The sequence below is a fragment of the Triticum urartu genome, chromosome 7A, assembly GCF_056163025.1.
Source record: "Triticum urartu cultivar PI428250 chromosome 7A, HENAU_Tu73, whole genome shotgun sequence".
NCBI classification, from domain to species: Eukaryota; Viridiplantae; Streptophyta; class Magnoliopsida; order Poales; family Poaceae; genus Triticum; species Triticum urartu.
In genome coordinates this window covers 638,528,636-638,553,785 of record NC_141879.1, presented here as the reverse complement: position 1 = coordinate 638,553,785, position 25,150 = coordinate 638,528,636, and the positions used below count along the sequence as shown (strand labels likewise).

Sequence of the window (25,150 nt, the reverse complement as noted above, 5' to 3'; positions counted from 1 at the left end):
AGCTGCTGTTGCTGCTACAGGGGGCGCCGTTGCGCTGCGATGGCTGCCACTTGATGGGGAGCCGTAGTTGCGAGGGGAGCGATGGTGCGCATGGTGTGGGCGGCGGCGCGGAATCCCGTGGGGCTGTGTGGCAGTGGCCACCGGAGCTGCAGACGACGACGGCATCGAAGACGGGTCGCCACTCGTCGCACATGCTACAACCGGGAAGCTGAGGAGAGGAGCAGCGCAACATCGGGCAGCCAGAGCTCCGTCGCCACCGCGTGCTGCATCGCAACAACTTTGTCGCCACCGCGCGATTCGTCGGAGCACCTCCCCGCCGTCACGTTGTGCTGCAGTGAAGCTTCGCCGGCTCCCATCGGGTGCGGCCGGGCTGCAATGAAGTGCCATGGTGGTCGTTGGAGCTCCGGCGAGGTTGCAATGAAGTGCCGTCGAAGCCGCAGTGAAGCGTCACAGCGGTCCTCAGAGCTCCGGCGAGGTTGCAATGAAGCGCCGTCAAAGCTACAGTGAAAGCACCGCGCCGGTTGTCGGGGCTCCGGCGAGGTTGCAATGAAGCGCGTCGAAGCTGCAGTGAAGTGCCGCGACGGTCGTTGGAGCTCCAGCGTGGTTGTAATGAAGCGCCGACTACCATAGACCTCGACATCACCGGAGCTGCAATGCAGCGGGTGCGATGATGCCGAAGCGCTGTGATGTAGTGGTCGTGTCGCTGCCGGAGATACGGTGCAGTGTGCAACGCTTGCCGGGCGGCTGTCGAAGCTGCAATGCATCGCTCGCGACGCTGCAGAGATGCCGCCGGTGCTTTGATGCGGTAGTTGTCGGCGGCTTGCTGCTGTGATGTAGCATCGACAGCTGCGACGAAGCATCATCGGGCCTCCGGTGATGCATTGAAGCACCGGATTGAGATCCCGTGCCCCGCTCAAGGCAGGGCACGCTGTGCCCTGAGGCCCACGATCCACCATCCGCTCCCCATCCAATGGACTGCAGCGAGTCAACCTAAAATTGGACCAGTCCGCTCAATCCTTCCTCTTTCTCACGCATGTGATGCACGACGCGCGGCTCGTATTCGCCCTCGCCGAGCCCCATCGAGCGGAGGAGCTCCCGAATCACCCGCGCGTCCCGAGGTTCGTCCGCGGCGGAGGCACCCGCCGCCACTGCCGACGAAAGAGATGGATGTCCGCCACCGCCGTCCATGGTTCGCTGGCGTCCCCTTCGTCTGTTCCATGCGCGACGACGCGAGGCGAGCTGCTGGTCCCGTCCCTGAGGGGAAGGCAGACGAGCTGCTCCGGTTGCTCCTCCAGGACATGAAGAAACGACCTCGACGGCCGCCCACCTCTGGCTGCTCCGTCCGCCTGCCCTCTGGCGGCTGCCGCCACATGTTTCGACGGCACGTCCGCCCGCCCGGTCAGGCTGCCACAGGCGCCCTGGACAGAAGCAGCGAGGACATGTCTGTACTACACACGAACAGCAAAATCAGTTGGCAGTTAGCACTGGACAACCCCAGGATACAAAATTCAGTAATATGAAAATAGAGACATCATCAATAAAGTGTTTAATCTTCAGAATTTAGTACCGAAAATGAACTTAGGAAGAGTTGACTTGTTGGGGAACATAGTAATTTGAAAAAAAATCCTACGCACATGCAAGATCATGGTGATGCATAGCAACGAGAGGGGAGAGTGTCTTCCACGTACCCTCGTAGACCGTAAGCAGAAGCGTTATGAGAACGCGGTTGATGTAGTCGTACGTCTTCACGATCCGACCGATCCAAGTATCGAACGCACGGCACCTCCGAGTTCAGCACACGTTCAGCTCGCTGACGTTCCATGAACTCACGATCCAGCAGAGCTTCGAGGGAGAGTTCCGTCAGCACGATGGCGTGATGACGATGAAGATGATGCTACCGACACAGGGCTTCGCCTAAGCACCTCTACGATATGACCAAGGTGGATTATGGTGAAGGGGGGCACCGCACGCGGCTAAAAGATCAACTGATCTACTTGTGTGTCCTAGGGTGCCCCCTCCCCACATATATAAAGGAGGGAGGGGAGGCCGTCCGGCCTCTCTAAGCGCGCCAAGGGGGGGAGGAATCCTCGTCCTAGTAGGAGTAGGATTCCTCCTTTCCTAGTCCTACTAGGAGGGGGAAGGAAGGAGAAGGGGAGGAGAAGGAAAGAGGGGCGCAGCCCCTCCCCTAGACCAATTCGGACTAGGCCCATGGGGGGCGCGTGGCCAGCCCTCGTGGCTTCTCCTCTTTTTCCCTTAAAGCCGACTAAGGCCCATATGTACTCCCGTATTCCCGTAACTCCCCGGTACTCCGAAAAATACCCGAATCACTCGGAACCTTTACGATGTCCGAATATAGCCTTCCAATATATCGATCTTTACGGCTGGATCATTTAGAGACTCCGTGCCATGTCCGTGATCTCATCCGGGACTCCGAACAACCTTCGGTACATCAAATCACATGAACTTATAATACCAATCGTCACCGAACGTTAAGCGTGCGGACCCTACGGGTTCGAGAACTATGTAGACATGACCGAGACATGTCTCTGGTTAATAACCAATAGCGGAACCTGGATGCTCATATTGGCTCCTACATATTCTACGAAGATCTTTATCGGTAAACCGCATAACGGTATACGTTGTTCCCTTTGTCATCGCTATGTTACTTGCCCGAGATTCGATCGTCGGTATCTCAATACCTAGTTCAATCTTGTTACCGGAAAGTCTCTTTACTCGTTCCGTAATACTATATCATGTAACTAACTCATTAGCTACATTGCTTGCAAGGCTTATTGTGATGTACATTACCGAGAGGGCCCAGAGATACCTCTCGACTATCAGAGTGACAAATCCTAATCTTGATCCATGCCAACTGAACAAACACCATCGGAGACACCTGTAGAGCACCTTTATAATCACCCAGTTACGTTGTGACGTTTGGTAGCACACAAAGTGTTCCTCCGGTATTCAGGAGTTGCATGATCTCATAGTCATAGGAACATGTATAGTGATGGAGAAAGCAATAGCAACAAACTAAACGACCATCGTGCTAAGCTAACAGATGGGTCAAGTCAATCACATCATTCTCTAATGATGTGATCTCGTTAATCAAATGACAACTCATGTCTATGGTTAGGAAACAAAACCATCATTGGTTCCACGAGCTAGTCAAGTAGAGGCAAACTAGTGACACTCTATTTGTCTATGTATTCACACATGTACAAAGTTTCCGGTTAATACAATTCTAGAATGAATAATAAACATTTATGATGATATAAGGAAATATAAATAACAACTTTATTATTTCCTCTAGGGCATATTTCCTTCAGAACTTAGGCATTCATTATACAATCAATTAGAAAATAAAATCAAAATGAATTGAACAATGTACAAACTTTGAGCATTAGTAACTCAAATTTGGCAACAACAATCTGTTCTTACATAATCCTTGAAGTACATAAATTAGGACAATCTACTTGCACACTTAGGCCACGAAAGACTATAGTCAGCCCCCAAAATCCAAAACCTATAGTCATCTTTGTCCAAAATACTAGTCAAAATGTCCAAAATACTATCTAACAAGCTTGTACATGTTAGAACAGATCTTCATCATAAACACCACCAGGGGAGCCATCAATAGTTGTGTGTAACTGATATTTGCTTGAGGCTGTACACCATCATCCTTCTCCACTCTTACTTGAGGCTGTGCACAAACATTTTTCTTTTGTTGCTACCATGAAAATTCCAGTATTTAGTCTATGAATGAGTGGTAAAAATATATCATGTATAGATGGGAACATACCTTTGCTGCTTTTTTTGGATGAGGCACCTTTAGTTAGTTTGCGCTTCCCCTTGAGTAACTTATCAAGCCAACCTCTCTTTCTCCTCAAGTTTTTTGATTGAACCTCGTTTTTCTTGAGCATTGCGGCACTAAGAAACTCACTAGTTAGTTGCACATTTGGGTCAACATTTTCTTGGTCATCACATGGCTTGTTCGTAGCATCCATAGTTGCATTGAGTTCCTCATCTAGTTGTGGACCAACGCAATCAAGTGCATCTTCTAATATCAAATGAGACTCAAGAGAGTTGGCTACTTTAGCTGCCATAGTGTGAAACTTGGGAGACACTGAAGGAAATATGCCCTAGAGGCAATAATAAAGTTATTATTTATTTCCTTATATCATGATAAATGTTTATTATTCATGCTAGAATTGTATTAACCGGAAACATGATACATGTGTGAATACATAGACAAAACAGAGTGTCACTAGTATGCCTCTACTTGACTAGCTCATTGAATCAAAGATGGTTATGTTTCCTAACCATAGACAAAAAGTTGTCATTTGATTAACGGGATCACATCATTAGGAGAATGATGTGATTGACTTGACCCATTCCGTTAGCTTAGCACTTGATCGTTTAGTTTGTTGCTATTGCTTTCTTCATGACTTATACATGTTCCTATTACTATGAGATTATGCAACTCCCGTTTACCGGAGGAACACTTTGTGTGCTACCAAACGTCACAATGTAACTGGGTGATTATAAAGGTGCTCTATAGGTTTCTCCAAAGGTACTTGTTGGGTTGGCATATTTCAAGATTAGGAGGATTTGTCACTCCGATTGTTGGAGACGTATCTCTGGGCCCATTCGGTAATACACATCACTCAAGCCTTGCAAGCATTGTAACTAATGAGTTAGTTGCGGGATGATGTATTACGGAACGAGTAAAGAGACTTGCCGGTAACGAGATTGAACTTGGTATTGAGATACCGACGATCGAATCTCGGGCAAGTAACATACCGATGACAAAGGGAACAACATATGTTGTTATGCAGTTTAACCGATGAAGATCTTCGTAGAATATGTAGGAGCCAATATGAGCATCTAGGTTCTGCTATTGGTTATTGACCGGAGACGTGTAGAATATGTAGGGTCCGCACGCTTAAAGTTCGATGACGGTTATATTATGAGTTTATGTGTTTTGATGTACCCAAGGTAGTTCGGAGTCCCGGATGTGATTACGGACATGACGAGTGATACGTCTCCAATGTATCTACTTTTCCAAACACTTTTGCCCTTGTTTTGGACTCTAACTTGCATGATTTGAATGGAACTAACCCGGACTGACGCTGTTTTCAGCAGAACTACCATGGTGTTATTTATATGCAGGAGCAAACGTTCCCGGAATGGCCTGAAACTTCACGGAGACACTTTTCAGAAAATAAGAAAAATACCTGCCAAAGATGAAGGCCAGGGGGCCCACCACCTTGCCACGAGGGTGGAGGCATGCCCCCCTACCTCGTGGGCCCCCTGTTGCCTCTCCGACTCCAACTCCACCTCCATATATTGAGTTTCGATGAGAAAAAAATCAGAGAGAAGAAATCATCGCGTTTTACGATATGGAGCCGCCGCCAAGCCCTAAAACCTCTCAGGAGGGCTGATCTGGAGTCCGTTCGGGGCTCCGGAGAGGGGAATCCGTCGCCATCGTCATCATCAACCATCCTCCATCACCAATTTCATGATGCTCACCACCGTGCGTGAGTAATTCCATCGTAGGCTTGCTAGACAGTGATGGGTTGGATGGGATCTATCATGTACTCGAGTTAGTTTTGTTAGGGTTTGATCCCTAGTGTCCACTATGTTCTGAAATTTATGTTGCTATGACTTTGCTATGCTTAATGCTTGTCACTAGGGCCCGAGTGCCATGATTTCAGATCTGAATGTATTATGTTTTCATCAATATATGAGTGTTCTTGATCCTATCTTGCAAGTCTATAGTCACCTATTATGTGTTATAATCCGTTAAGCCCCGAAGTGACAATAATCGGGATACTTACCGGTGATGACCGTAGTTTGAGGAGTTCATGTATTCACTATGTGTTAATGCTTTGTTCCGGTTCTCTATTAAAAGGAGACCTTAATATCCCTTAGTTTCCGTAAGGACCCTGTTGCCACGGGAGGGTAGGACAAAAGATGTCATGCAAGTTCTTTTCCATAAGCACGTATCACTATGTATGGAATACATGCCTACATTATATCAATGAATTGGAGCTAGTTCTGTGTCACCCTAGGTTATGACTGTTACATGATGAACCACATCCGGCATAATTCTCCATCACCGATCCATTGCCTACGAGCTTTCCATATATTGTTCTCCTCTTATTTACTTTTCCGTTGCTATTGCTATCATCACTATAAAATACCAAAAACATTGCTTTTACTACTGTTACCTTTTGCTACCGTTATCACTACTATCATATTACTTTGCTACTAAACACTTTGCTGCAGATATTAAGTTTCCAGGTGTGGTTGAATTGACAACTCAGCTGCTAATACTTGAGAATATTCTTTGGCTCCCCTTGTGTCGAATCAATAAATTTGGGTTGAATACTCTACCCTCGAAAACTGCTGCGATCCCCTATACTTGTGGGTTATCAACGAGGAGTCTCGAAATGGTCAAGACATGAAGATTGATATATTGGACGACTATATTCGGACACTGGAATGGTTCCGGGGGTTATCGGATATATACCGGAGTACCGGGGGGTTACCGGAACCCCCCGGGGGTTATTGGGCCTCATGGGCCCAAAGTGGTGGAAGAGGAGAGGCAGCAGGAGGTGGCGCGCGGCCCCCTTGCCCCAATCCGAATTGGGAAAGGGAAGGGGGCGGCGGCCCCCCTTCTCCTTCCTTCTCTCCACCTCCTCCTTCCCCCTTCTACTAGTTGGAATAGGAAAGGGGGGCAAAACCTACTTGGAGTAGGATTGCCCCCCCCCTTGGGCGCGCCTCCTCCTCTTGGCCGGCCGCCTCCTCCTTCCCCCTTTATATACGGAGGAGGGGGGCACCCCATAGAAACAACAATTGATCTCTTAGATCTTTTTGCCGTGTGTGGTGCCCTCCTCCACCATAATCCACCTCAGTCATATCGTAGCAGTGCTTAGGCGAAGCCCCACGTCGGTAGAACATCATCATCGTCACCACGCCGTCGTGCTGACGGAACTCTCCCTCAAAGCTCGGATGGATCAGAGTTCGAGGGACGTCATCGAGTTGAACGTGTGCAGAACTTGAAGGTGCCGTGCGTTTGGTGCTTGATCGGTCGGATCGTGAAGACGTACGACTACATCAATCGTGTTGTGCTAACGCTTCCGCTTTCGGTCTATGAGGGTACGTGGACACACTCTCCCCTCTCGTTGCTATGCATCACCATGATCTTGTGTGTGCGTAGGATTTTTTTTTGAAATTACTACGTTCCCCAACAGTGGCATCCGAGCCAGGTTTATGCGTAGATGTTATATGCACGAGTAGAACACAAGTGAGTTGTGGGCGATACAAGTCATACTGCTTACCAGCATGTCATACTTTGGTTCGACAGTATTGTTGGATGAAGCGGCCCGGACCGACATTATGCGTACGCTTACGCGAGACTGGTTCTACCGACGTGCTTTGCACACAGGTGGCTGGCGGGTGTCAGTTTCTCCAACTTTAGTTGAACCGAGTGTGGCTACGCTCGGTCCTTGAGAAGGTTAAAACAGCACCAACTTGACGAACTATCGTTGTGGTTTTGATGCGTAGGTAAGAATGGTTCTTTCTCAGCCCGTAGCAGCCATGTAAAACTTGCAACAACAAAGTAGAGGACGTCTAACTTGTTTTTGCAGGGCATGTTGTGATGTGATATGGTCAAGGCATGATGCTATATTTTATTGTATGAGATGGTCATGTTTTTGTAACCGAGTTATCGGCAACTGGCAGGAGCCATATACTTGTCTCTTTATTGTATGCAATGCAATCGCCCTGTAATGATTTACTTTATCACTAAGCGGTAGCGATAGTCGTAGAAGCATAAGTTGGCGAGACGACAACTATGCTACGATGGAGATCAAAGTGTCGCGCCGGTGAAAATGGTGATCATGACGGTGCTTCGGAGATGAAGATCACAAGCACGAGATGATGGCCATATCATATCACTTATATTGATTGCATGTGATGTTTATCTTTTATGCATCTTATCTTGCTTTGATTGACGGTAGCATTATAAGATGATCTCTCACTAAATTATCAAGGTATAAGTGTTCTCCCTGAGTATGCACCGTTGCGAAAGTTCTTCGTGCTGAGACACCATGTGATGATCGGGTGTGATAGGCTCTATGTTTAAATACAACGAGTGCAAAATAGTTGCACACGCAGAATACTCAGGTTAAACTTGACGAGCCTAGCATATGCAAATATGGCCTCGGAACACTGAGACCGAAAGGTCGAGCGTGAATCATATAGTAGATATGATCAACATAGTGATGTTCGCCATTGAAACTACTCCATCTCACGTGATGATCGGACATGGTTTAGTTGATTTGGATCACGTGATCACTTAGAGGATTAGAGGGATGTCTATCTAAGTGGGAGTTCTTAAGTAATATGATTAATTGAACTTAAATTTATCATGAACTTAGTACCTGATAGTTTTTTCTTGTCTATGTTGATTGTAGATAGATGGCTCGTGCTGTTGTTCCGTTGAATTTTAATGCGTTCCTTGAGAAAGCAAAGTTGAAAGATGATGGTAGCAATTACACGGACTGGGTCCGTAACTTGAGGATTATCCTCATTGCTGCACAAAAGAATTACGTCCTGGAAGCACCGCTGGGTGCCAGGCCTGCTGCAGATGCTGCTGACAACGTTAAGAACGTTTGGCAGTGTAAAGCTGATGACTACTTGATAGTTCAGTGTGCCATGCTTTACGGCTTAGAACCGGGACTTCAATGATGTTTTGAACGTCATGGAGCATATGAGATGTCCCAGGAGTTGAAGTTAATATTTCAAGCAAATGACCGGATTGAGAGATATGAAGTCTCCAATAAGTTCTATAGCTGCAAGATGGAGGAGAATAGTTCTGTCAGTGAACATATAGTCAAAATGTCTGGGTATCATAATCACTTGACTCAACTGGGAGTTAATCTTCCTATTGATAGTGTCATTGACAGAGCTCTTCAATCAGTGCCACCAAGCTACAAAAGCTTCGTGATGAACTATAATATGCAAGGGATGGATAAGACAATTCCCGAGCTTTTCGCAATGCTAATGGCTACGGAGGTAGAAATCAAAAAGGAGCATCAAGGGTTGATGGTCAACAAGACCACTAGTTTCAAGAAAAAGGGTAAAGGGAAGAAGAAGGGGAACTTCAAGAAGAATGGCAAACAAGTTGCTGCTCAAAAGAAGAAACCCAAGTCTAGTCTTAAGCCTGAAACTGAGTGCTTCTACTGCAAACAGACTGGTCACTGGAAGCGGAACTGCCCCAAGTATTTGGCGGATAAGAAGGATGGCAAGGTGAACAAAGGTATATGTGATATACATGTTATTGATGTGTACCTTACTAATGCTCGCAGTAGCACCTGGGTATTTGATACTGGTTCTATTGCCAATATTTGCAACTCGAAACAAGGACTACGGATTAAGCGAAGATTGGCTAAGGACGAGGTGACGATGCGCGTGGGAAATGGTTCCAAAGTCGATGTGATCGCAGTCGGCACGCTACCTCTACATATACCTTAGGGATTAGTTTTAGACCTGAATAATTGTTATTTGGTGCCAGCGTTGAGTGTGAACATTATATCTGGATCTTGTTTGATGCGAGACGGTTATTCATTTAAATCAGAGAATAATGGTTGTTCTATTTATATGAGTAATATTTTTTATGGTCATGCACCCTTGAAGAGTGGTCTATTCTTATTGAATCTCGATAGTAGTGATACACATATTCATAATATTGAAGCCAAAAGATGCAGAGTTGATAATGATAGTGCAACTTATTTTTAGCACTGCCATTTAGGTCATATTGGTGCAAGGCGCATGAAGAAACTCCGTACTGATGGACTTTTGGAACCACTTGATTATGAATCACTTGGTACTTGCGAACCGTGCCTCATGGGCAAGATGACTAAAACGTCGTTCTCCGAAAGTATGGAGCGAGCAACAGATTTATTGGAAACCATACATACAAATGTATGTGGTTCGATGAATGTTGAGGCTCGCGGCAGGTATCGTTATTTTCTCACCTTCACAGATGATTTAAGCAGATATGGGTATATCTACTTAATGAAACATAAATCTGAAACATTTGAAAAGTTAAAGAATTTTAGAGTGAAGTTGAGAATCATCGTAACAAGAAAATAAAGTTTCTACGATCTGATCGTGGAGGAGAATATTTGAGTTACGAGTTTGGTCTTCATTTGAAACAATGCGGAATAGTTTCGCAACTCACGCCACCCGGAACACCACAGCATAATGGTGTGTCTGAACGTCGTAATCGTACTTTACTAGATATGGTGCAAACTATGATGTCTCTTACTGATTTACCGCTATCATTTTGGGGTTATGCTTTAGAGACGGCTGCATTCATGTTAAATAGGGCACCATCAAAATTCGTTGAGACGACGCCTTATGAACTGTGGTTTGGCAAGAAACCCAAGTTGTCGTTTCTTAAATTTTGGGGCTGTGATGCTTATGTGAAAAAACATCAACCTGATAAGCTCGAACCCAAATCGGAGAAATGTGTCTTCATAGGATACCCAAAGGAAACTGTTAGGTACACCTTCTATCAAAGATCTGAAGGCAAAACGTTTGTTGCTAAATTTGGATCCTTTCTAGAGAAGGAGTTTCTCTCGAAAGAAGTTAGTGGGAGAAAAGTAGAACTTGATGAGGTAACTGTACCTGCTCCCTTATTGGAAAGTAGTTCATCACAGAAACCGGTTCCTGTGACACCTACACCAATTAGTGAAGAAGTTAATGATGATGATCATAAAACTTCAGAACAAGTTGTTACTGAACCTCGTAGGTCAAACAGAGTAAGATCCGCACCAGAGTGGTACGGCAATCCTGTTCTGGAAGTTATGTTGCTAGACCATGATGAACCTACGAACTATGAAGAAGCGATGGTGAGCTCGGATTCCGCAAAATGGCTTGAGGCCATGAAATCTGAGATGGGATCCATGTATGAGAACAAAGTGTGGACTTTGGTTGACTTGCCCGATGATCGGGAAGCCATTGAAAATAAATGGCTCTTCAAGAAGAAGACTGACGCTGACGGTAATGTTACTATCTATAAAGCTCGACTTGTTTCAAAAGGTTTTCGACAAGTTCAAGGGATTGACTACGATGAGACTTCCTCACCCGTAGTGATGCTTAAGTCTGTATGAATCATCTTAGCAATTGCTGCATTTTATGATTATGAAATTGGCAAATGGATGTCAAAACTGCATTCCTGAATGGATTTCTGGAAGAAGAGTTGTATATGATGCAACCGGAGGATTTTGTCGATCCAAAGGGAGCTAACAAAGTGTGCAAGCTCCAGCGATCCATTTATGGAATGGTGCAAGCCTGTCGGAGTTGGAATAAATGTTTTGATAGTGTGATCAAAGCATATGGTTTTATACAGACTTTTGGAGAAGCCTGTATTTACAAGAAAGTGAGTGGGAGCTCTGTAGCATTTCTGATATTATATGTGGATAACATATTGTTGATTGGAAATGATATAGAATTTCTGGATAGCATAAAAGGATATTTGAATAAGAGTTTTTCAATGAAAGACCTCGGTGAAGCTGCTTATATATTGGGCATCAAGATCTATAGAGATAGATCGAGATGCTTAATTGGACTTTCACAAAGCACATACCTTGACAAAGTTTTGAAGAAGTTCAAAATGGATCAAGCGAAGAAAGGGTTCTTACCTGTGTTACAAGGTGTGAAATTGAGTAAGACTCAATGCCCGGACACTGCAGAAGATAGAGAGAAAATGAAAGATGTTCCCTATGCTTCAGCCATAGGATCTATCATGTATGCAATGCTGTGTACCAGACCTGATGTGTGCCTTGCTATTAGTTTAGCAGGGAGGTACCAATGTAATCCAGGAGTGGATCATTGGACAATGGTCAAGAACATCCTGAAATACCTGAAAAGGACGAAGGATATGTTTCTCGTTTATGGAGGTGACAAAGAGCTCGTCGTAAATGGCTACGTTGATGCAAGCTTTGACACTGATCCGGACGATTCTAAATCGCAAACCGGATGCATGTTTTTATTAAATGATGGAGCTGTCAGTTGGTGCAGTTCTAAACAAAGTGTCGTAGCGGGATCTACATGTGAAGCAGAGTACATAGCTACTTCGGAAGCAGCAAATGAAGGAGTCTGGATGAAGGAGTTCATATCCGATCTTGGTGTCATACCTAGTGCATCGAGTCCAATGAAAATCTTTTGTGACAATACTGGTGCAATTGCTTTAGCAAAGGAATCCAGATTTCACAAGAGAACCAAGCACATCAAGAGACACTTCAACTCCATCCGGGATCAAGTCCAGGTGGGAGACATAGAGATTTGCAATATACATACGGATCTGAATGTTGCAGACCCGTTGACTAAGCCTCTTCCACGAGCAAAACATGATCAGCACCAAGGCTCCATGGGTGTTAGAATCATTACTATGTAATCTAGATTATTGACTCTAGTGCAAGTGGGAGACTGAAGGAAATATGCCCTAGAGGCAATAATAAAGTTATTATTTATTTCCTTATATCATGATAAATGTTTATTATTCATGCTAGAATTGTATTAACCGGAAACATGATACATGTGTGAATACATAGACAAAACTGAGTGTCACTAGTATGCCTCTACTTGACTAGCTCGTTGAATCAAAGATGGTTATGTTTCCTAACCATAGACAAAAAGTTGTCATTTGATTAACGGGATCACATCATTAGGAGAATGATGTGATTGACTTGACCCATTCCGTTAGCTTAGCACTTGATCGTTTAGTTTGTTGCTATTGCTTTCTTCATGACTTATACATGTTCCTATGACTATGAGATTATGCAACTCCCGTTTACCGGAGGAACACTTTGTGTGCTACCAAACGTCACAACGTAACTGGGTGATTATAAAGGTGCTCTACATGTGTCTCCAAAGGTACTTGTTGGGTTGGCGTATTTCAAGATTAGGATTTGTCACTCCGATTGTCGGAGAGGTATCTCTAGGCCCACTCGGTAATACACATCACTCAAGCCTTGCAAGCATTGTAACTAATGAGTTAGTTGTGGGATAATGTATTACAGAACGAGTAAAGAGACTTGCCGGTAGCGAGATTGAACTAGGTATTGAGACACTACAAGAAATATGTCAACTTGTGACCTTCTGTTAGTGACCCTGGAAGAATTGGTCATAGATCTATGACCATTTCAGACCAATTGGTCAAAAGTTGTTCGGGGGGCTCCAAAACCTAAACTATAACAACCATTTTGGTCAGAAAGGTCGTAATTTCCTTACACGAAATGGTCATAAAGCAGATAGCACTGGTCTGCTGCCTTATTTCTAGCTGATCATGACCAATATAGATGGTCATAACCTTGTAAATTGTGGTGGGTTGCTATGACTAGGCACCACCTCATCAGTTTTGCCTATGTGTCATGTCCATGTGGCAGTTTTTGCCCTAGGTTGTGAAGCAACCTATATTTCTGTCATTCCCAAAATTCCCAAAAAAATCTCATAAATTCTTTGGGTCATATCTTCATCAAATATGTAAAAATCCTTCCTTGCCTAGTTCAAAACTAATTCAACAATATTCATTTTCCTATTCTGTTCACGACAGCGCTTTATGAAGGAAGTGCTATTTATATATTCTTGATTGCCCTCGGAATTTTTGGGCACTCTTTCCTATCCAAATCATTACCGCATGACAAAATTCAGCTCCACTTGCCTAGCAAATCTTCCTCGGCAAATTTCCAAAGTTTTTGTCCACCTAGAAGCATTGTGAAGGAAGTACCTTTTTTATATATCCAAATGACATGAAATTTATACAGTTTCTTCATATGCCCAAATTATCACCCTCCTCCAAATTGCAGCTCAGGAAAATTATCTATGTGAGCCCAGGTTCAATTTATATTTTATGGCCAAATTGGCACGTTGCAAAGCAAGTGTTATCTAGACCCCTCCTATTAACCTCAAACTCTTTGGGCACTCTTCCATATCTAAATCATTTCCACATGATAATATTCAGCTCCATTTTCCTAGTCAATCTTTCTCAGGAAATTTTCAAAGTTTCTACCTCGAGAGAAGCTTTGTGAAGTAAGTACTAGCTAGGCTTACCCAAATGATCTGAAAATCTACCAAGGCATAACCATACCTAGGTAACTTACCTACACCAAATTTGAGCTCATTTCATTCATCCAATTTCTCTCACTAGTTTTCCCAAGTTTCTGTCCATAGAAGAGCATTGTGAAGGAAGTACCACTTTGGCATGTCCAAATGGTATCAATTTTCTACGGTTCTTTCCAATGCCCAAATAACCATCCTCCACCAAATTTCAGCTCAATCCATTCATTATTTTGAGCCCAGCTTCAACATTCATATTTCTTTCCAGTGTGGTACTTTGCAAAGCAAGTACCACCTAGGATCCTCCTTTTGATATGAAAATTTGCAAAGACATTCTTCTTAGTAGATGAGCATCCTCAGCAAAAACTCATGCCCATTGGCCATGTGCATTTCCCGTACCGCTAATCAAACACTTGGCTGCTAATTCATGTTTGAGCATCGATCGGTCTCCTCGTGAGAATCTTATGTTGTAATTTTCTTCTTAGAACCTACCTGGGGAGTGCCCAACCCACTAGACATGCCTAGGCTGCCCAGAACACATGGCAACGCTACAGTCACGCGGTGACCACGCGTCGGGCATGCGAGTTTACGCGCTCTAGAGTTGGGGGGCCTTGGCGACCGCCCAAACCTCGACGTATCGCCATCAAACCATGTATTTATGATTAAACAGGTACTTATGTAACTATAAATGATTTTTGGAAAAAATAAATAGTAAACTATGAGGCAGCTGCAGTTCAAATTTGACCCGTTTCCTACTGAATCGGCGGGAATTTGTCTTTTTCACCAGAGGTGGATCAAAACTTTTGACGCCCAACATTTTTGTCAATTGTGCATTAAATATGTCCTACTATTTTATAAAAATGATTTGGTCCATTTTTGCAACAATTATTTGGGAGGTCCTTCACAAAAAAACCTCCTTTTGGACACTCGAAAAATGGAAAATGGTTTTTTCGTCCAAAGAAAATGAAAACTTCCTTAGGCAACATTGTTTGCCATTCCAATATACACCCTTGTGCACAATATGGGATCATTTGAACAAATTATGCCATGAATGTGGCCATAAGATTGATCATTTGGCTTGAAAGCCATTGATCTCCACACGTGATAGCTCGTTTTTGAGAACACTTTTTTAAAATAATTGTCGTATTACAAGTTTGTTATTTTTCCTAGGAACTTGGCCACATATAATGACACAATGCGAAGGTTTCCCAATTTTTTGATTTTTTTTGAATTTTTTATGCCCGTTTCAAAATGCGGTCAAAACGGCGGGAATGACCGTTCTTAGCTAGTGGTTGAATCTTGGATTTTTTTTGGTGTTTCTATGATTAAATAGATACTTATGTACCTAGAAATGATTTTTGGAAAAAATAAAGAGCAAACTAGAAGGTAGCTACAGTTCAAATTTGACCCGCTTCCAGTTGAATCAGCGGAAATTTGTCTTTTTCATGAGAGGTGGATCAAAACTTTTTACACTCAACCATTTGGTCAATTATGAATCAAATATGGCCTAGTATTTTATAAAAATGATTTTGTCCAATTTTGCAACAAATATATGGTAGGTCCTTCACAAAAAGAACTCAATTCGGGCACTCGGAAAATGGAAAATGAATTTTCTGTGCAAAGAAAATGAAAAATCCCTTAGTCAACATTGTTTGGAATTCCAAGATGCACCCTTGTGCACAATATGAGATCATTTGAACAAACTATGCCATGAATGTGGCCATAAGATTGATCATTTGGCTTGAAAACCCTGAATCTTCACGCATGATAGCTCATTTTTGGGAACACTTTTTAAAAATAATTGTCGTATAACAAGTTTATTATTTTTCCTGGAAACTTGGTCACATATAATGACACAATGCGAAGATTTTCCAATTTTTTGATTTTTTTGAATTTTTTATGCCTGTTTCGAAATGCGAGCAAAACGGTGGGTTTGACCGTTCCTAGCTAGTGGTTGAATCTTGGAATAATTTTGATGTTTCTCTGATTAAATAGACACTTATGTACCTAGAAATTATTTTTTGAAAAAATAAAGAGCAAACTATGAGGCAGCTGTAGTTCAAATTTGACCCGCTTCCTACTGAATCAGTGGAAATTTGTCTTTTTCACCAGAGGTGGATCAAGGCTTCTCACACCCAACCATTGGGTTAGTTGTGAATCAAATATGGCCTAGTATTTTAGAAAAATGATTTGGTCCAATTTGCAACAAATATATGGTAGGTCCTTCACAAAAAGAACTCAAGTTGAGCACTCAAAAAATGATTAAAAATAGCTAGAAAGATAAAAAATGCATGAAAATTTGTGATCATCCATAAAATGTGGTCTAACTTTAGTGATAAATCTAGTTGAGCCATTTTGGAAAATATTTTTGATAGTTGCTTCACAAAACCTCCTAGTTTTAGTACTTAGAAACTATTTCAAATCATAAATTTTCTGAACCAATGAGAGCACTTCCCACGGATCACCCCAATGTAGCCGATCTGAACCGTCCACATCCGACGGATCCAATGGCTCTCACTCACCTCTCAGGTCTCTCTCTCCCTAACCCAAACCCTAGCAGCCCCCTCTCCTCGCTCCATCCAGATCTCTCTCCCGCGCCGCCGCCTGTCTCCTCCTTCCTCGTCCTCGTCTCATCGCCGCCGTCGTCACCTCCTCCCCGTCCCTGAGCTCCTTCTACGACGTGCCCTGATTGAATCAATCCCTCTCCCCTCTCCTCCCAATCCCGATCCAGTCCTCTCCCCGCCGCTCCAGCCCACCCACCAAACTGATCCTGATTCTCCTCCGGTCAAGACCTTCTCCCCCCCGATTCCCCCCAATCCCAACACCACCGACGACATCCATCCATCCGCAGCTCTCCCTCCTGCCGTGGGGATGGATGAGGAGTTCCTCGCCCCTCAACCACCCATGGATGGATGTGGACGGGGCCAGGACGGCGCCGGCGCTGGATCTGCACCCACCTGCGTCTCGACGGGGCAGCACAACGGAGCACGCGACTGCGACGCCGCCCTCGCCGGGATGCCACCACCATGCGCCGGAGCCATGGAAGACGAGGAGGAGTGCCTCCCTCCGTCGTACGAGATGCCATCATGGAATCCAAGAGGGAGAGGAGGAGCATGGAGGTGTCCCTCCGACCCACCCTACTGACGACTGACGCCATGGAGGTGTCCCTCCCCTCCCCTCCCCTCCTCTGCTTCTTTTGATTAGATATGATCTGATTCATGAAGGGGGTTTGTGCAGTCTATCACCATGGTAAGCCGAGGTGCTGCGGGTGTCGAGGAAGACGATGGTTCGGGTGTGATAGTGAAGAGAGGATAGTGTGCAGAGGGGGAGGATGTCGGTTCATCCCCCTATCCGAGGTGCTGCTTAGATTACTCAAGGGTAAAATCATCCAACCTGTCCCAGTTTGGCTGCTTGGTCCACTCTGGCTCCATTCCGGCCTCGGTGTCCAGTGATTTAATTTGTGGTTGCATAGTAGCATCAACATTGTGTGCTAATGTTTAGCACAAATGATGTACATACGGTGTGTATTTTTCTTCAGTCACAGAAGTTAGAATAGCATATTCACTATAGTTCTACTTGCAACTCAACTAAACTGCAGCACAGTTCGAATACTTGATAGGCTTTACACTAATACATACTTTACATGTTCAAGCAAATCCGATGTGAAACTGGTCATCTTGTTCATGCAAATCCAGACACTCTAATGCATTATCTTGTATTGTATTAGTATGATAAGTATGTGTTAGGTTTGTCCAGTCCATCAATGTCGGTAAATGTGTTGTGGTCTATGCATGTGTATAGATTTTTTATTTTGTTGGCTATTGCAACACTTGGATTATTTATTAATATAACCCAGCAACGATGCTTCCATTTTAACACATGTACTAGTGTGCTAAAACTACTACTGTACCTGCTTCTTCTTAGCCTGAGTAGTACATCAGGCTTGCATTAACTTGTGTTAATTGTATTAACTTGTAGCCTAGTCATTGCAATCATCTTGTGTAGTCTATCAGAATCCATTCTCCTGCTCTTTTTCTTGTACTGTATGTCATCCATTGTTCAAACCTGTTGGTAAGTTCTTGTAGTGTGTCGCTCTGTTCAGAAGTGCATTTTTATTTTAGGATTTGCTTCCTATGTGGTACTGGATGGCTGAGTATTAAAATAATTTGGTTACTATCGGAAGCACTTTAATTCTATGGAATTAAACTTTGAGAAGCATGCATGCATACATATATATGTGTGTGTGTGTGTGTTCAATTTGTCTGGACTACGTGATGGCATCCTATGATTTTGTTCAACAGCTTTCGTATTATCTTCTTATTTCTCTTGTCCTTGTGCAGCAGGATTTGATTCTGTACAAGGGGTTCATCGTGCCAGGCTCCTCTTTTTTGATGCTTCCATGCAACGGTGGTGGCGATGGTGCTGTTTGGCATCGGCTACAAAAACACCCTGCCATGTCATGTCAATCAAGTTAATTATATGTCGCTCTTTTCATGTTCTGCTTCATACATACATGCATATGTGATGGCTCCCTGCCTCCCTGTCTGCTACATCTCCGCTTGCATAAATAAAAGAGAAGAAAGAAAAACTTAGCTTAAAATAATTGTAATGAGCAGCACATGCCTTTCATTTTACAAGATGGTCATTGTATCATGATAACTGGATCATGTCTATGCCACATACAAATCATTGAGCAGTGTTCCTGATGCTGATGGCATGTTACCTTGAATAATAATGTTGACAGGAGCATTTTGGATGCACATTTGCGACTTCTTGCTTGAATCCCAAAGTTTTAGATCAACGTGGGGTTCAATGTTTGCTTTCCATTCTTATTGTCCGTCTTAGATCATTCCCAGTTCACTGAATCAATTTGCTTGACCTACCTATCAGGCTAGCTCACATAGCTGTATCTGCCATGTCCTTTCTAGTTGGACATGCGCAAGCTATGTTTTTACATAAGCTCATTTGAAAATCACATACTAGTAGCAGCAAAGTTTAGTGCAATAGTTGTCTGTCAACTTTCAGTGCCAGCTGCAAAATTCAGTTATGCACAAGCACCATTTAGTAGCAGCATAGGTATATAGCATTCATTTAGCGGCAGAAAAATCCAGTTCATTTTACTCGCTGCTCTCTTTGGCATTTACAGTCTTGGACTCTCTGGCTGCTCCTCCTCTGGCCAATGGTGAAGCGCCGATGAGGCCAGCAGCAAGGCAATGCGGCGGGATCGTGCTCCCGTGATCGTCTGAGGCGCATGCTCTGCTGCTCAAGGTACGATTACCTGTTGATTCCATGGTCTTGATGTTTTTCTCCTACATGGTTCGGAAGGTGAATCTGCCATTTGAGAAGTCAGACTGTTTAGGGAATTTCCGTGACGATGATGATGTTGTGCTGGGCAGAGGATGTGAAACATTTAGACCGCTATGGCCTTTCCGGTCTTTGATGATCTAAAATTGAGCTTTTTAAAACTGATGCCTAGCATGCTATCAATGTTTTTTTGTTCCTCATCTAGAGATGCAGCTCTCTGTGTTGGTTTGATATAATGTAGAGGAGTTGCATGTGAATCGTTTGTCAGCTGAGCATATGATGTTACAAGGAGATGCTACTGAGATTTACGTCGTTGAAGTATCTTAAACCGAGCTTTTTTTAAAACTAATGCTTGGTTGATCTAGTTCTAGTATATTAGTTGGCTGTGAGGGTCTACTGTTGTTGGTGCTATGTTGTCATTTCTTTTTACGTCATTGAAGAATAAAAAAGATAAGCATTTCTCCAGCCAATGTCTGAAGTAGCTGCTGATGTGTAGTCATCGGCTGGACCTATGCATTTCATCAGAAGTTAGATATAACTTGGACTATACTTCGGAATAGAATTGAAAATTTTCTCTTTCGTTTATTTGTCTTCAATTCTTTGGATCAAACGACTCTCTTGAACACATGTTCGTTAGTGTGGTGATGGTTAAACAACTACAGCAGATCGACGTTTTTTTGCATTTTTTCATTTCTCAACCTTGGATAGTTTGCCAAAAATAAACCCTTAGATTCGTTACCATTCCTTTGATAATAATTTGTTGAGGTCGCTAAGTATTTTTTAGCAGTAATAAACATGGCTCTTTCATGTTGCAACCCAACAGGAGCACCCCTATTTGTCTGCGTAATACACATATCTGCTCTGCTGCTCTTAGTTTTAACTAGCCAACGCAAGGATGATGCCAACCATCGATGTTAGATTTATTATCCATGTTGAAGTGTAGAGCAAGAGCAGGTTAACGCGTTTTATTTGCCCTATGCAATTCTGTTGTTTTATATGCCCTTTCTAGTATTGTACAAACTGATGCAAGCTGATGCATTCCAGGCATAAACAAATTATTCTATAAGATCTCTAAACCGATGCAAACTTAGCAGTAGCAGTAGTATACTTCAGGAAGTTCTGTTCATTATACTAATGCCTCAGCAACAGTATACTAGTGTTGCTATGGTTATCCATACTTCATTATTTTGTTATCCATACTCCTAGCTGCTTATGTATCTGTTTATTATTCTGTTCATTATTCTTTTCCTACTTGTTTATGCTAGAAGATATTGCTTTCATTGGCAGCCATGATAACATAATTTCCTCTCTTCTACAGGAGCTCTAGGCTGAAGAAGTTCGAAGAAGGGAACACTTCATCTTTGTAGCTAGTTTTATCTTCCTGGGTGTTTTATGTTCCTGGGTGTTTACTTCATAGATGTTCCTGGGTGTTCCTGGGTGTTTACTTCAGAGATGTTTCTGGATGTTCCTGGGTGTTTACACTTCCTGGGTGTTCTAAATTCCTGGATGATGTGAACTAGCACATGATTGTAATATATATAATATACTCATATTGGTCGCCATTTATGAAAATTTGTGTGATTGAAATATTGGAAATGTTGATTATTTATTGTTTTTTGAGGATCAGATCATTAATTGCTGATACATCAAAATGAAACAAATACTATTTGGGCCCTAAAAAGGCACAAATCAAACAATTCAGGAAAATGAACAAAATCGCTTAAAAATCAATTGTGAAAAGCTGAAGGCCAAGAAAATAAAAAGGCCTAGGCCCAAAAATGAGAAGGCTTCATTGTTGGGCTTGGCCCATCTACCTAGCCAAAATTAATATGAGAAAAAAACACAAATAGGCCGAATTGTTGGGCTAGGCCCATGTAGAAAATCGAATTGGACCGGGCTGAATCTTGTGCCACGTCAGATTGCCACGCTGGATGCCTACGTGGCCTGGGGAGGTTGCTAGTGACCAAAACGCCACAGTAGACGTATTTTGGTCATAAACGTCTACGACCATTCCAGAAGAAAGGTCGCTATAGTCAGTTTACGACGGCCAGCTTTTGACCTTATGTTTTTGGTCACAAAAAGGTCACAAATGGAAATTTGTGACCATTCAGTGACTAATAGTGGTGGTCACAAGTTGACATATTTCTTGTAGTGAGATACAGACGATCGAATCTCGGGCAAGTAACATACCGATGACAAAGGGAACAACGTATGTTGTTATGCGGTTTGACCGATAAAGATCTTCATAGAATATGTAGGAGCCAATATGAGCATCCAGGTTCCGCTATTGGTTATTGACCGGAGACATGTCTCGGTCATGTCTACATAGTTCTCGAACCCGTAGGGTCCGCACGCTTGAAGTTCGATGACGGTTATATTATGAGTTTATGTGTTTTGATGTACCGAAGGTAGTTCGGAGTCCTGGATGTGATCACGGACATGACGAGGAGTCTCGAAATGGTCGAGACATGAAGATTGATATATTGGACGACTATATTCGGACACCGGAATGGTTCCGGGGGTTATCGGATAGATACCAGAGTACCGGGGGGTTACCGGACCCCCCCCCGGGGGGGGGGGGGGGTTATTGGGCCTCATGGGCCCAAAGTGGTGGAAGAGGAGAGGCAGCAGGAGGTGGCGTGCGGCCCCCCTTGCCCAAATCTGAATTGGGAAAGGGAAGGGGTGGCGGCCCCCCTTCTCCTTCCTTCTCTCCACCTCCTCCTCCCCCTTCTCCTAGTTGGAATAGGAAAGGGTGGCAAAACCTACTTGGAGTAGGATTGCCCCCCTTGGGCGCGCCTCCTCCTCTTGGCCGACCCCCTCCACCTTCCCTCCTTTATATATGGAGGAGGGGGCACCCCATAGACACAACAATTGATCTCTTAGATCTTTTAGCCGTGTGCGGTGCCCCCCTCCACCATAATCCACCTCGGTCATATCGTAGCGGTGCTTAGGCGAAGCCCTGCGTCGGTAGAACATCATTATCGTGACCACGCCGTCGTGCCGAGGGAACCCTCCCTCAAAGCTCGGCTGGATCGAAGTTCGAGGGACGTCATCGAGTTGAACGTGTGGAGAACTTGGAGGTGTCGTGCATTCGGAGCTTGATCGGTCAGATCGTGAAGACGTACGACTACATCAACCGCGTTGTGCTAACGCTTCCGCTTTCGGTCTACGAGGGTACGTGGACACACTCTCCCCTATTGTTGCTATGCATCACCATGATCTTGTGTGTGCGTAGGAATTTTTTTGAAATTACTACGTTCCCCAACAGATACCCCCTGTACCAAAGTTGAGCATCAAACTTTGGATTCTCTACCACATTCCTTCCTTGTCTATCTTGTATGCTTCCGTTGCGTGCTTCTCTAGTCCATCTCTTTAAGAGATAATGTGTTGGTAATGTCTTTATATTCATCAAGTCAAGAACTTTGAGACCATGTCCACACAATATTCCTGTCCTACTGAACATTCCACAACTACATGACACTGTTTTGGTCAAAGGATCACCAATCACTATGTGCTCCTCCTCAAATTCTAAATCACCATGCAAACTCCCAATAGCAACCCCAAATTTGTTATTTCCATCCAACTCTCTAGCGCATGCAGCCATGGATCTCTCATATTCACTTTTAAAAGATTCAAAGATAATTGGAGTGTATTCTTTGCTTGCTAGCACCAACATAAGTGTGTGCATCAGGATTCTTGGCAACTTCTTCCTTTGATCAAATTCAGATTGCAATTCCGTTGTTCTTTTTACCTCCACTGTCCTCTCAAAATGCATCAAGAACCGAACAATATGAAAATCTGATTTCAAATGGTTTTTCAATGAATTGTTGAAGCTCTCACTAAGTTGTGTACTTCTCACTCCCAAACTGAACACATCACACATATAACATTCAACCCATTTTTCTTCCAACTTGTAGATACTATCTAACCATGTTTGCTTGTGGACTTTACTTCTCATATTGTTAAATTCCTCTTGAAACTCTACTTTGTCCTCATAGCCATACATGCATTCACCAAAATCTGTGAGAATATGAGACTCTTCCTCTTCATCTTCACCGCTGCCTTCACCCTCCTCTTCATCTTTTTCTTGACCCTTCAATGGACATAAATGCTTAACAACATTTTGCATTATTGAAAGGTGCACCATCCATGATATGATTCCGTGAAGAATTTCTCTATAGATTTCCCCATTGCTGCATCTTGATCCGTATAAATAGTTCTAGGTTGCCTCCCATTATGTGAAGCTAGAAAAGTCTCAAAAAATCCATGTAAATGAGTCACATGTTTCATCAAATAGCAAGGCTGCACCAAAAATGGTGGTTTCTCTAAACTGATTGAGTCCAAGAAAAACACCAAATGGCCTATATTCTTTATTTGTGCCAAATGTTGTATCAAATGTGACAAGATCACCAAAGTGTGCATAATCAAGAACCATTTTAGCATCATCCCAGAATATGTTGGCTATATCTTCCTCACAATCCAACGGCAAAGAATATTGGAAAGATGGGTTCTCAATCATTTTGTCATGAAAATACTTCAACATACTACCGGCTTGACCGAAAGCCAACTCTCTTTGCTGCTTGCTTCGCAAATAATTCTTTTGATCACGACAAGTGTAGCCGAGATTAAATGGTCCACCAACTCGATGACAAGCAAGCTCATGTGCAGCTTTGGGCATGATTCCAGAATCCTCAGCAGCTTCTATTTCAAAAGCTTGTAGTTCCGAAATCTTCCTTTGTGATGCCATCAAGTGACATGTTTGTGGAAATTGAAGGTAATGATTGTGTTCCAACACAAGATCTGTAACTTCGTAATTCATTGCTACTCGATCGAGTGATATAATCATGCGAGTTTTGCAATTTGTTCTTTTTTCAGCTCTAACACGCTTTGGCTCATGATCGATTGTTATCCCTTTCTTTCTTATACTCTCATTGGAACAAACAAATTTGCATGAAGTCACTTGACCATCCATCTTGCTTACATGTTTGTTTCTCCTCCTCACATCAAACCCAACACGGCCTCCATATGCAACCCAAAATAGCCAAGCTTCATCCGGTTTTCTAAACCTCATGCCAATTTGAGGCATCCCCTTGTCAATTTCCCCCATTGCAGAACACTTGCAAATGCACAACACTCACAATTGCACAGCACACTAATCAGCAGGAATTCTGTAAAATAAGACAATAAAAACATCAATCAAACCTCAGATTAATGCATGACAATGGAGACAATATAGGGTAAAGAAACACACAACCAGAAATTTTTCCAGCACTATTTTTATTATTGAAGTAACAATCCAATGACATGGCTAATTTTCAGTACTAAACTAACAAGCAAGCACAATTTTCAGTTTCGAAATATACATATACAGAGGACGCACAGGGGATGGACATAGGACGGACAGGGGATAACTTGCTCTGTACCGGAGTGGTCGCATGGGTCGCAGGGGAGAACCTCGGTTGAGGGGACGCGGTCGTCAGAGCTGAGGGCTCGTTGGAGCTCGTCGAAGCGGGGCGGGAGGGCGGACGCGGTCGTCGTAGCTGAGGGCTCGTCGGAGCGGGGCGGGGATGAGAAGCCGTGGGGCGGAGGGGATTGCCGGCGCCGTTTATCCAATGGCCGCCGTCGGAGATCCCATGGTGCCCTTCCCCACGACGGCGACGACGGCACAGCTCCACGGCAGTTCCCGCGGGAGAGTCGTTCGTTGTGCGCTTCG

The 25,150-nt window shown here is 43.7% G+C and overlaps 3 pseudogenes; 2 read left to right on the top strand and 1 right to left on the bottom strand.

Annotated features, from left to right (window-relative positions):
- Positions 1 to 1,100: 1,100 nt before the first annotated feature.
- LOC147960937 (protein FAR1-RELATED SEQUENCE 5-like) lies at positions 1,101 to 24,544 on the bottom strand (annotated as a pseudogene).
- Positions 19,524 to 19,608, top strand: LOC125526087 (small nucleolar RNA SNORD36; annotated as a pseudogene).
- LOC125526088 (small nucleolar RNA SNORD36) lies at positions 19,708 to 19,792 on the top strand (annotated as a pseudogene).
- Positions 24,545 to 25,150: the final 606 nt, after the last annotated feature.